The sequence below is a fragment of the Electrona antarctica genome (genome assembly GCF_951216825.1).
Source record: "Electrona antarctica genome assembly, chromosome: 2".
In the NCBI taxonomy this organism is placed as follows: domain Eukaryota; kingdom Metazoa; phylum Chordata; class Actinopteri; order Myctophiformes; family Myctophidae; genus Electrona; species Electrona antarctica.
In genome coordinates, this window is record NC_136807.1 from 50639095 (window position 1) to 50648728 (window position 9634).

Here is a 9634-nt window from a genome sequence, read left to right on the forward strand (position 1 = left end):
TGCCTCGGTACCGAGGGCCAGCGAGTCCTTGGAGCGCTCGGCTACAACATTCGCCGATACAGTCAAGCTGCTGACGGATCATTTCTCTGGAAAACAACGTGTCCTGATACGGCGCTACAGACTCAGAAAGCGTCACCAACGACCCGGTGAGTCCATACAGTCTTTTGTGGCTGATCTACGTGAGCTGACACGAGCCTGTGAATATGGAGCGTTGCATGACCAAATGATCAGAGACCAGCTGATCACGAGACAAAACACGAGAGAAACTATTAATGGAACCAGACGATTTGACGTTGACTGATGCAATCAAAATAGCGTTGCAAGTGGAATCTGCTCTAGAATGCTCTAGTCTGCTAGCCACCGCCAGCCCTGCTCATCAACACACAACGCTTGCACAACAACTGCAGCACACGAACCTGTCATCACAGGTTTCCCCGCCCACTACATGGGCCACTGACGATGCCAGCCTGCCTGTGCAACATATGAGTAGACAGCGCACCACTGTGGCCCCCAGACGCAATTGCGCCAATTGTGGATCTAATTCCCATGCAACTAGGGCATCACAGTGCCCTGCCCGTGGACAGGCTTGCAGAAACTGTTCTAAACTGAATAATTTTGCTAAAGTTTGTCGTTCAGCTCCAAGCAATGTGTCACAGCAGCACAGGTTTCCACAGTCTGGTTCTGGATACACAGAAATTAGTAACATCCGTTCCACACATGTGTCATTCAAAACCTTGCACAGTACAGCTGGGGGAGGTTGGTCTACCACTCATCCTGGATACTGCAGCCGCAGCGTCGCTCCTAAATCTGGACACATACAGGAAATTATTTTCCCACATGCCGCCAGGACCCCCGTCCACAAGCTTGCGGGGGTATACAAATTCTGCCATTGAGATGGTGGGCACCCTTGACCTGCCTGTCCGCTACGGTACGACACACATTCCCTCCTTCCCCTTTCATGTTGCACAGCGGGGAACCAACCTCCTTGGCCTGGATCTCTTCATCAAATTGGGCTTCTCTCTAATGGACAATAGTGGAAGGGCTATACTGCATGTCTCCCCGACGACTCACCAGCAGTGGCCAGCGCTGTTTGACGGCCTGGGCTGCTTGGCAGCATTCGCTCACCGGCCCCTATAGTTGACCCTGCAGTGAAACCAGTTATTCAGCCCCTCAGGCGCCTGCCACTCGCCTTCCGGGAGGGTGTCACCGCAGAGCTCACCTCCCTGCTGGAAGAGGGCATCATCGAGCCAATTAATGCAGCGCCTTGGATCTCAACCAGGTGGTGGTCGCACTGAAAAAATCAGATGGTCTCCGGGTCTGTGTGGATCTGCGACAGGTCAACAAAGCTGTCATCCCAGACAAATACCCTCTACCCACAGCTGAGGAGCTCAATACTCTCTTCCATGGCTCAACGGTCTTCTCAAAGTTGGATTTGCGCCAGGGCTACCTGCAAGTTCCCCTTCACCCGGCCAGCCGGGACCTGACAGCATTTGTGACACACGCTGGGGTCTTCAGGTACACACGCATGCCCTTTGGTCTCAGCTCTGCCCCCAGCTGCTTCCAAAAGGTCATGTCCATGATTCTCGCTGGGGTTCCAGGGACAGTTTTCTACCTCGATGACATTGTGGTGCACGGGGAAGACCAAGCCACCCACGATGCCCATCTACACAAAGTGTTTGAGGCTCTCACCAAGCATCATGTGACCCTGAACAGCGAGAAATGTCTCTTCTCAGTGCCGACTGTAGACTTCATTGGATTCCACCTCTCAGCCGACGGCATTGCACCTCTCTCTTCCAACGTCGAGGCAATACAGCGCATCCCAGAACCGACCTCTACCACGCAGGTCGCCTCGTTCCTGGGGATGACCGCTTATTATTTGCGTTTCCTGCCCAACTACTCACACACAACGGGTGTCAGGGGCGGCGGTGGCTCAGGGGTAGAGTGACTGGATGGTAACCGCAAGGTTGCCAGTTCGATCCCATGCTCCCCCAGAGTTAGTGTCGAAGTGTCCTTGAGCAAGACACTGAACCCCTAATTGCTCCTGATGTGCTGGTTGGTGCCTTGCATGGTTTCTTCCGCCATCGGTGTATGAATGTGTGTGTGAATGGGTGAATGTAATGCACAATCTATGTAAAGCGCCTTGGATAAAGGCGCTATATAACCATGCACCATTTACCATTTACAACAGCACCTCTCCGCCGACTCCTGAAGAAGGAGGAGCCCTGGGTCTGGTCACCACAGTGCGTTGAGTCTTTTTCCATGCTGAAAACACAGTTAACTTCACCACCGGTCCTCGCCCATTTCAGCCTCTCCAGCCCCACCTTCGTCACCTGCGACGCCTCCGCCGCTGCAGTTGGAGCCGTCCTGTCTCAGCTTCATGATGGCGTAGAGAGGCCAATTGCCTTTGCATCTCGGGCCCTGACACCCACAGAACAGCGGTACTCTGTGGGCGAACGCGAGGCTTTGGCCTGTGTGTGGGCATGTGAACGATGGCACATGTATCTCTATGGCCGTCATTTCGCCATCAGGACAGACCACCAGGCCCTCACAACGGTACTCTCGACGTCGGGTTCGGGTCACAAGCCTCTCCGGCTCCATCGTTGGGCGGAACGTCTCCGACAGTACCATTATGACCTCATCTTCACACCAGGCAGGGACAACGTGGTGGCAGACCTCCTTTCTCGCTCCATCCCAGCCCCGACTCCTTCTGTCCCTTCATACGACGAAGAACCGGCTCTCATCCAAGCGCTCCGTTAGAGCCGGTAATCACACTGGAGGAACTGAAAACTGAATCGGACAGGGATCCGATACTGTCCAAGCTGTGCACGTACATCAGGAACGGCTGGCCGCCCCGCGTTCCTGAAGAGTTGAAGCCATTTTCTAGAGTGAAGGACGAGCTCTCCTGCTGGGCAGACACGTGTGTCTCAAGGGGGCTCTGCACAGTTATCCCAAGCACTCTACGTGCTCGTGTGCTGTCGATGGAACATGAAGGTCACTTGGGAATTGTGAAACTCAAGCAACGGTGCCGTGAGCTGGTGTGGTGGCCGGCCATCTATCGAGATATAGAGCATCTGGTCCAGGACTGCTCAGCTTGTCTCCTTAGTGGGAAAACCGGACCCCCCTCGACCCCTCCCCTACAGCCACTCCCCTGGCCTTCCCGCCCCTGGGAACATGTACAGCTGGACATCTGTGGGGAAATCCATGGTCGTGGTGTTCCTCACCACCAGCGCTACCTGGTGGTCGTCTATGATCTCCACTCCAAGTGGCCGGAGGTGGTGCCGGTGGCCCGGTGGGGACAGTGACGTCGCACGTCATGATTCGGGTACTGGATGGCCTCTTTGGACGCTGGGGCGTGCCTCGGGCCGTGACAACTGATAACGGGCCTCAGATGACATCTGCAGAGTTCTCTGACTTTCTTGCCAGCAGGGGTGTCAAACACATCCGAACTGCTTTCTACCACCCACAGGCCAATGGTGGAGTAGAGCGTTTCAACGCAACACTGAAGAATGGGATCCGTGCACACCTGACCCAAGGCTGTGTATTCGAAGAGGCACTCAATCAGACTTTGCTGCACTACAGAGCAAGCCAACACTCCACCACTGGAGTGTCACCAGCATTTCTGATGCTCGGCCGAGAATTGAAACTGCCACTGCACAGGCTCCGAACACCACATGGAAACTTTCCCAAGCCCTCCCTGGCCCAAATCCGGGAGACTGTTGCCGCACGGCAGCGGGTGACGAAGGAGAAGGTGGACAAGAAACGCAGGGCAAAGTCACCATCACTTCAAGTCTCCGACAGGGTCAGGACTCGACGGCCGCAACGACACAACAAGATGGCCTCATTCTGGTCCCAACCTAGACAGGTCAGACGCCGTCTGGGCCCTGCCACGTTCCTGCTCGACGACGGCTCACGGTGGCATGCTGGTAGGCTGAGGAAAGTCCCAGCACCCCTCTCCGAGCACACGGCCACAGCACCAACCCCGTCACCATTCCCCTACGCCATGGGCACTGATCCTGGCCCACCTCCAGGCCCCGTTCCACCCCCCGTCCCGGTCCCTCCTCCCGCAGCGCCGGAACCGAGGCCAGTGCGGGTCAGGGCTCGCCCTGCTGCCTTGCAGGACTATGTCACAAGTTACCATGCTTAGTTTGCCAGTGTTTTCATAACTGACTCTTAAGTACATTTTGCATTCCTATTGTTGTTCTGCCATTTTGATGATGCTTTCAGTTTAAAAGAAGAAAGACTGTTTTGGTTGGTTGTCAGTTGGGGGGGGGGGGGGGGTGTTATGTTCTAATAATATGGACACTGTGTTATATGGGGTTTGCAGATAATGGTTAAGATGCCTTTAAGAGACTGGTTATTATGGGATGCTTACGTAATACACAGAGCGCGCAAAATAACAAGTCTGTTCTGTACTGAGACAAGAGACTAAGTAAAGCAGTGTTGGTTCTACGTTCAATCGTGTGTGCGTGTCACTCTTTAATACACAACAGGTAGGTAATTGAATCTTTACGTGTGATAACATTGTCACCCACTCTAACCAAGAAGCCATTTGCCTTGCTGAGATTACTATTAGATCCAAAGAGAATGTATTCAGTTTTTCCCCCGGTGTAAAGATAGTTTGTTATCAGCAAGCCAGGTGCAGATTCTACCGAGTTCAGAGCTGAGGGCCTTTTCAACCTGCAGTTTGTTCCTGTCCGAGACTAGCAGTGCCGAGTCATCTGCGAACAGGAACAAGTTGCAGTCACAAGGTGATGTCATGTCGTTTACATATATTAGGAACAGTAAAGGCCCTAGTATGCTTCCTTGTGGAACGCCACAGCTCACTGGGAGGGGGGAGGGACAGTGTTCCATTCACCTCCACCATCTATTGTTCACACACACACACACACACACACACACACACACACACACACACACACACACACACACACACACACACACAACAAAAACCAAGGATTATATATTTCAAGGGCGATCACAATAAAAATCCTAATCATTCTTCCTCCACACGGGGAGAAAAACAGCATCTGAAAGTTTGATGGGGCATTTTTTACACTTTTCCATTGCATCTTATGAGAGGAAGGGTTCTTGTGCTGCCGGTATGCGCGCGCATGCTGGTGCTTATCAGTGTGACGTCGTCTGTTAAGGCGTCTATAGAGCGTCGCAGTCCCGCCTCCTCGAGAGACCCGGAAAAGATGAAGAAAAACAAAGTGTGTCCTGCCTTTTTTTTCTTCTAATTATTTGATCAGCCCAAAACATTGTGTTTATTGTCATGATTTGTCACAACTCGAGTTAGCCGCGGCGTAAAAGTCTTTATATTAATACTTTTTGAAAAGTCTATGAGGAAAATCAACGGGGAATTATTTTCCGGGTATCTCGTCGTCATGAAGGGGGCTATTTGGCCTATAGCTGCCTTCCCTTACACTATCTTATGAATAATGTGAAAGTTACACAAACATGCCCGCTTTAATTACTTCAGTCTATTATAGCTTCCAAATGATATGTAGCCAGGCAGAGTTTGAGCCTCAGGGGCCACCATACAATGCCTGCACTGTCATTTCCTCATTGTCAATCAGAGTGAGTTTTTAAAGGCCCTGCAGTCAGTCTACCAAAAATAGGCTCTGGGTGTTGCTGGTGTGACGGGGTGGTATTGATTAAGGTAGCCAACTACGCCACCTGGGGAATTGCGCCCCAGGAGATATTTTACTAAGAATAATACTGAACACCCGGAGCACGTAATACACAGATTCATCAACAATATAGGCAAGGCAGGCAGAAACGTGTGTAAAAAATATACACAATGCTTTATTAAAGGAATTGGTCAGCAATATATCATTAATTAAAACAATGCAGTACTGCCAGTACTGGGGGGAGGAGGGGAGCTGGGCAGGCTCACCTGTCCAGGGTGGTGGCAATACACAAAACAAAACACAGCAATTCAAAATAAACCACAAAGGAAAAATAAACTAAAGGGAAAAGGGCATTACCACCACCACTGGACGTCCGTCAACAGCTCCAGCGTAGCTTATCCCCAGCACCGGTCCTATAAGGAGGATAAATATATATATATACACATCAGCACTTCACAGTGGGAGGTATTCTAATATGACAGTATTCTCTTCAGCTGGTGGTTGGCCTAAGGCCCAGTCGTATTCAATTCACAAGGATATAGTATACAATATAAATATGATATAATACACAATATACACATACATATACATATAAGCCAAGATACTAGAAAGAAATACAATAGAATAGAGAAATAGAATTAAACCCGATATGGGCTACAATGAACCAAGGCCCAGACTCAGGCGACAAATGACCAAACCGCAAGGTTTGGTCATGGGATTGTTCTCTCAAACACGGCGGTACATGGGAGTGTGGGTGGCAGGGTAAACTCCAGCAAAAAGGCAAGACAGCAGCATGGTTCCTCTTCCTAGTCTGGAATACAAGGAGCTGTGTTAGCCTAACATTTAATAATAATTAACCAGATACAAGAACCAGAACACAGACAGTAACCTACCACTCATTCCAGTGCAAAATGCACAGTTAGTGCTCATGGACACACTTTGAGCGGTCCAGTCACGACTCAGGGGGGTAAATAAGTACTCTCGTGGAGAGACGTACAGTTGCACACAGGGACTAAACAAGAGGAAAAAAACACAAGTTGTGACCATAGCATGATATCCACTGGAGCCACTCGCTAAACAAAGGGACACATACCTGTGCTGAAGCATAGTGGACACACAAAACTGAAACCCAAACGGGCCAGCTTTGTCCAAGGAACCTGGTCAGTAAGGACAGGACATGACGCACACACCGTGGGCAAGTGTGGCATAGCTGAAGCCCAACAGGCCAGCTCTGTTTGTGAGACCCAGGTCTCTGGAGACACGCACACCAAACTGAGGCGACACCTAACACAGGCAGACAGTGAGGAGGATGGGCTATGGGCAGAGTGGGAGCAACGCCCATCCTGCTACACTGGCCTGGCTGTGGGTCTTCGACCTGGGCCTCATTTGTTTTGTGTCTTCACTTTTCCCTGCCTGGGTGAGTAGAAACATGTATTGCTGTTTTGTCTGTTACACCGAGTTAAAGCACGAGTTTAATTATTGTGTTGTCACTACCACCCAGGTCGAGTTCAGTGTTGTGTCCTGAGTGACGATCATGTACCGATGGGAGATCATGTGAGAGAACACAGACACTCAAGGTATATAGAATCTATTGTTGGTAAATGTAATCTATTGTTAATGATTTATCTGGGTGGTTAAATTACTAAATGCTTGTCCTCCACTCCTTTAGATTGCCACCACTGCTGTTTTGTTTAAGTTTATTGTTTTGATGATTGAGAAATTTCTGTTCATTGAGCTGTTTTCTCTTATACTAATTTATATACCCCCCCCCCCCCCACACACACACACACACACACACACACACAATGGAGCGCTGCTAACCTGTTGCATCCGGATGCCAAGGGGGGCCTGTACTGGTGTATCAGCTGACTGGCCATAGGGGTGGGGGCACGTAGGACCTCACTGTAACCCACAACCAAGGTTTGGCTGTGTTGTGAAGTTTTGCGAGTTTTGCGTCAGTCTGATTATTGTTTATCATTTGCTCAGCACAGTCCATGTCACACACACTGCACTTCAAAAGAAAGACACAACATTGGCTATGGCTGCAGGTACCCTGGGAACTATGATGAAAACCTTTGAAAACATGAGGACCAACAGTGAAAAGTGGGATGACATCTGGAGTGAAATTAAAACATAAGGCGAGTCAGTTGGCGTATCTATGGAGGCTGAGAGCGAGGGCGCCGACGAGGAGGATCAGAGGAGACGTGCACGCAAGCGCCCTGTTAAACAGCCAGCTGCCCTTGACTGTATGGTCGTCACGAGCACTCTTGGCCAGAGAGAGTTCCATATGGAAAGCACCACAGCAACCACCCAAACCACGATGAAAGAGAAATGGGCCAGTCGGCTGTTCTATCCTGTTTTGGACACACTTCTGGGCGAGTGCAGAGAAAGATTTTCCGCCCAGTCATTGGCCATTTCTAAAAGTGTCGATGCTGTGGTAAAATGTGACTACAAAGGCGCATAGAGCCTGATCAGCCAGTATGCAAACTTACTCAACATCAACCCCAAACTCGCACTGACTGAAATGACAATGGTGTCAACACAAACACAAAACAGATCCACTGAAAACATCAGAAGGGAACTTGTGTCTGGACATTACCCTAATTACGAGAAACCTTTTCATTTGGCTCTGTCATTGCCAGTCGGCACAGCAACATGTGTGAGTGGTCTTTTTCTGCTATGGGGCGCATCAAGAACTGGCTTAGGACGACAATGCTCCAGGACAGACTGTCTAATCTCAGTCTGCTTCACATTGAACGTGACCTCACAGCCAAGCTGCAAGCAGAAGATATTATTGATGCCTATGATGCCAAGACAAAACGTTGCATATTGCTGCATTAAGGTAGGTTAATTATCATTAATTTGAACACTTAAATGTATATATTGTGATGTCTCGGCCTAGGGGAACCGAGACAACATAAAGTGTGGAAAACCGACCTTCCCAGCTCCCAAGAAAACCGCCATCCAAACAGTTTACTTTTCGATATTTTCTTTTTATTTGTTCTCTTCACTTCAGGCAACGGGTACAAAATCTCCAAGAGCGGAGGACTGAACATCAAAACAAAACTAGAACGAAAAAGTGAATGCTTGCCTCAATTAATTAAAAAACAAAATACAATCGCTAACCTCCCTGTCAGAAAACAATATATAAACAGAAAACAAAAGATCAGCCCCCCTCCCTTATCTTTAGCTGAGAGCCCTAGCCTAGCGGAGCAGAACTTGGCAGGAGGCCGTGTTCAAGTCGGACTGTTATCTGTTAGCTACATACTGGATCAAGTGAGGCAACGTTGTATTTGGCTACATATCTGTTCAGCTTCACATGCACATCAGTGGCTACTGCTAACAACGGAGCGGACGGGTTGGGAGTCAGGAAGGCACGGGTTCGCTGTCGCAAGCTCTCTGACAGCCTTTTAAACGTGGCGTCGTCCTCTGTGCACCAATCCGGCGAGGCTGCGTCTGTTCCTGGGACTCCCCCTGTTACAATCACCCACTCACACCACGACACACACGCACGCGAGCCTGCACACACAGGCGCGCGCACACACGCAGACTACACATATACACGACTTCCGACTTCCCCTGCATAACCTTTAATATCATCACAATATTAAATGAATGGGGCTCACTGTAGCCTATACGGGTGTGTGTAATAAATCAGGACCATGGACAGCAGCACTGTTTGTAGACTTTACAGTGCAAAAAAAAAAAGAAGCCTAAATCAAATGAATAGGGAGATCGACAGACAGAAGACAGACAGAAGCTGGTATTGGAAATTAATTACACATACATTTATTCCACACCGTCACTGTATATATAGCCCCAGGGCAGACAGAGAAGATCCAGAACGTATAATTGCAATTCTCCAGGATTTGTATGGCTGTGATACAACGTATGTCTCTCTTCAACATAGTTTCATTTCTAGGAGGCAGCTGGAGGGAGAGTCATTGCATCAGTTTTCCCATGCCTCGTGTGCTTTAATGGAGAGAGTTGAACATTCTGCCCCA

At 49.6% G+C, this 9634-nt stretch overlaps 1 long non-coding RNA gene across 1 annotated transcript; it reads right to left on the minus strand.

Moving 5' to 3' along the window:
- Nucleotides 1-6234: 6234 nt before the first annotated feature.
- On the minus strand, nt 6235-6835 carry LOC306936386. Its single transcript, XR_013791488.1, has 3 exons — nt 6724-6835; nt 6524-6642; nt 6235-6441 (listed from the first exon to the last, which is right to left on the minus strand). It is a non-coding gene; the product is annotated as an uncharacterized lncRNA (long non-coding RNA).
- Nucleotides 6836-9634: the final 2799 nt, after the last annotated feature.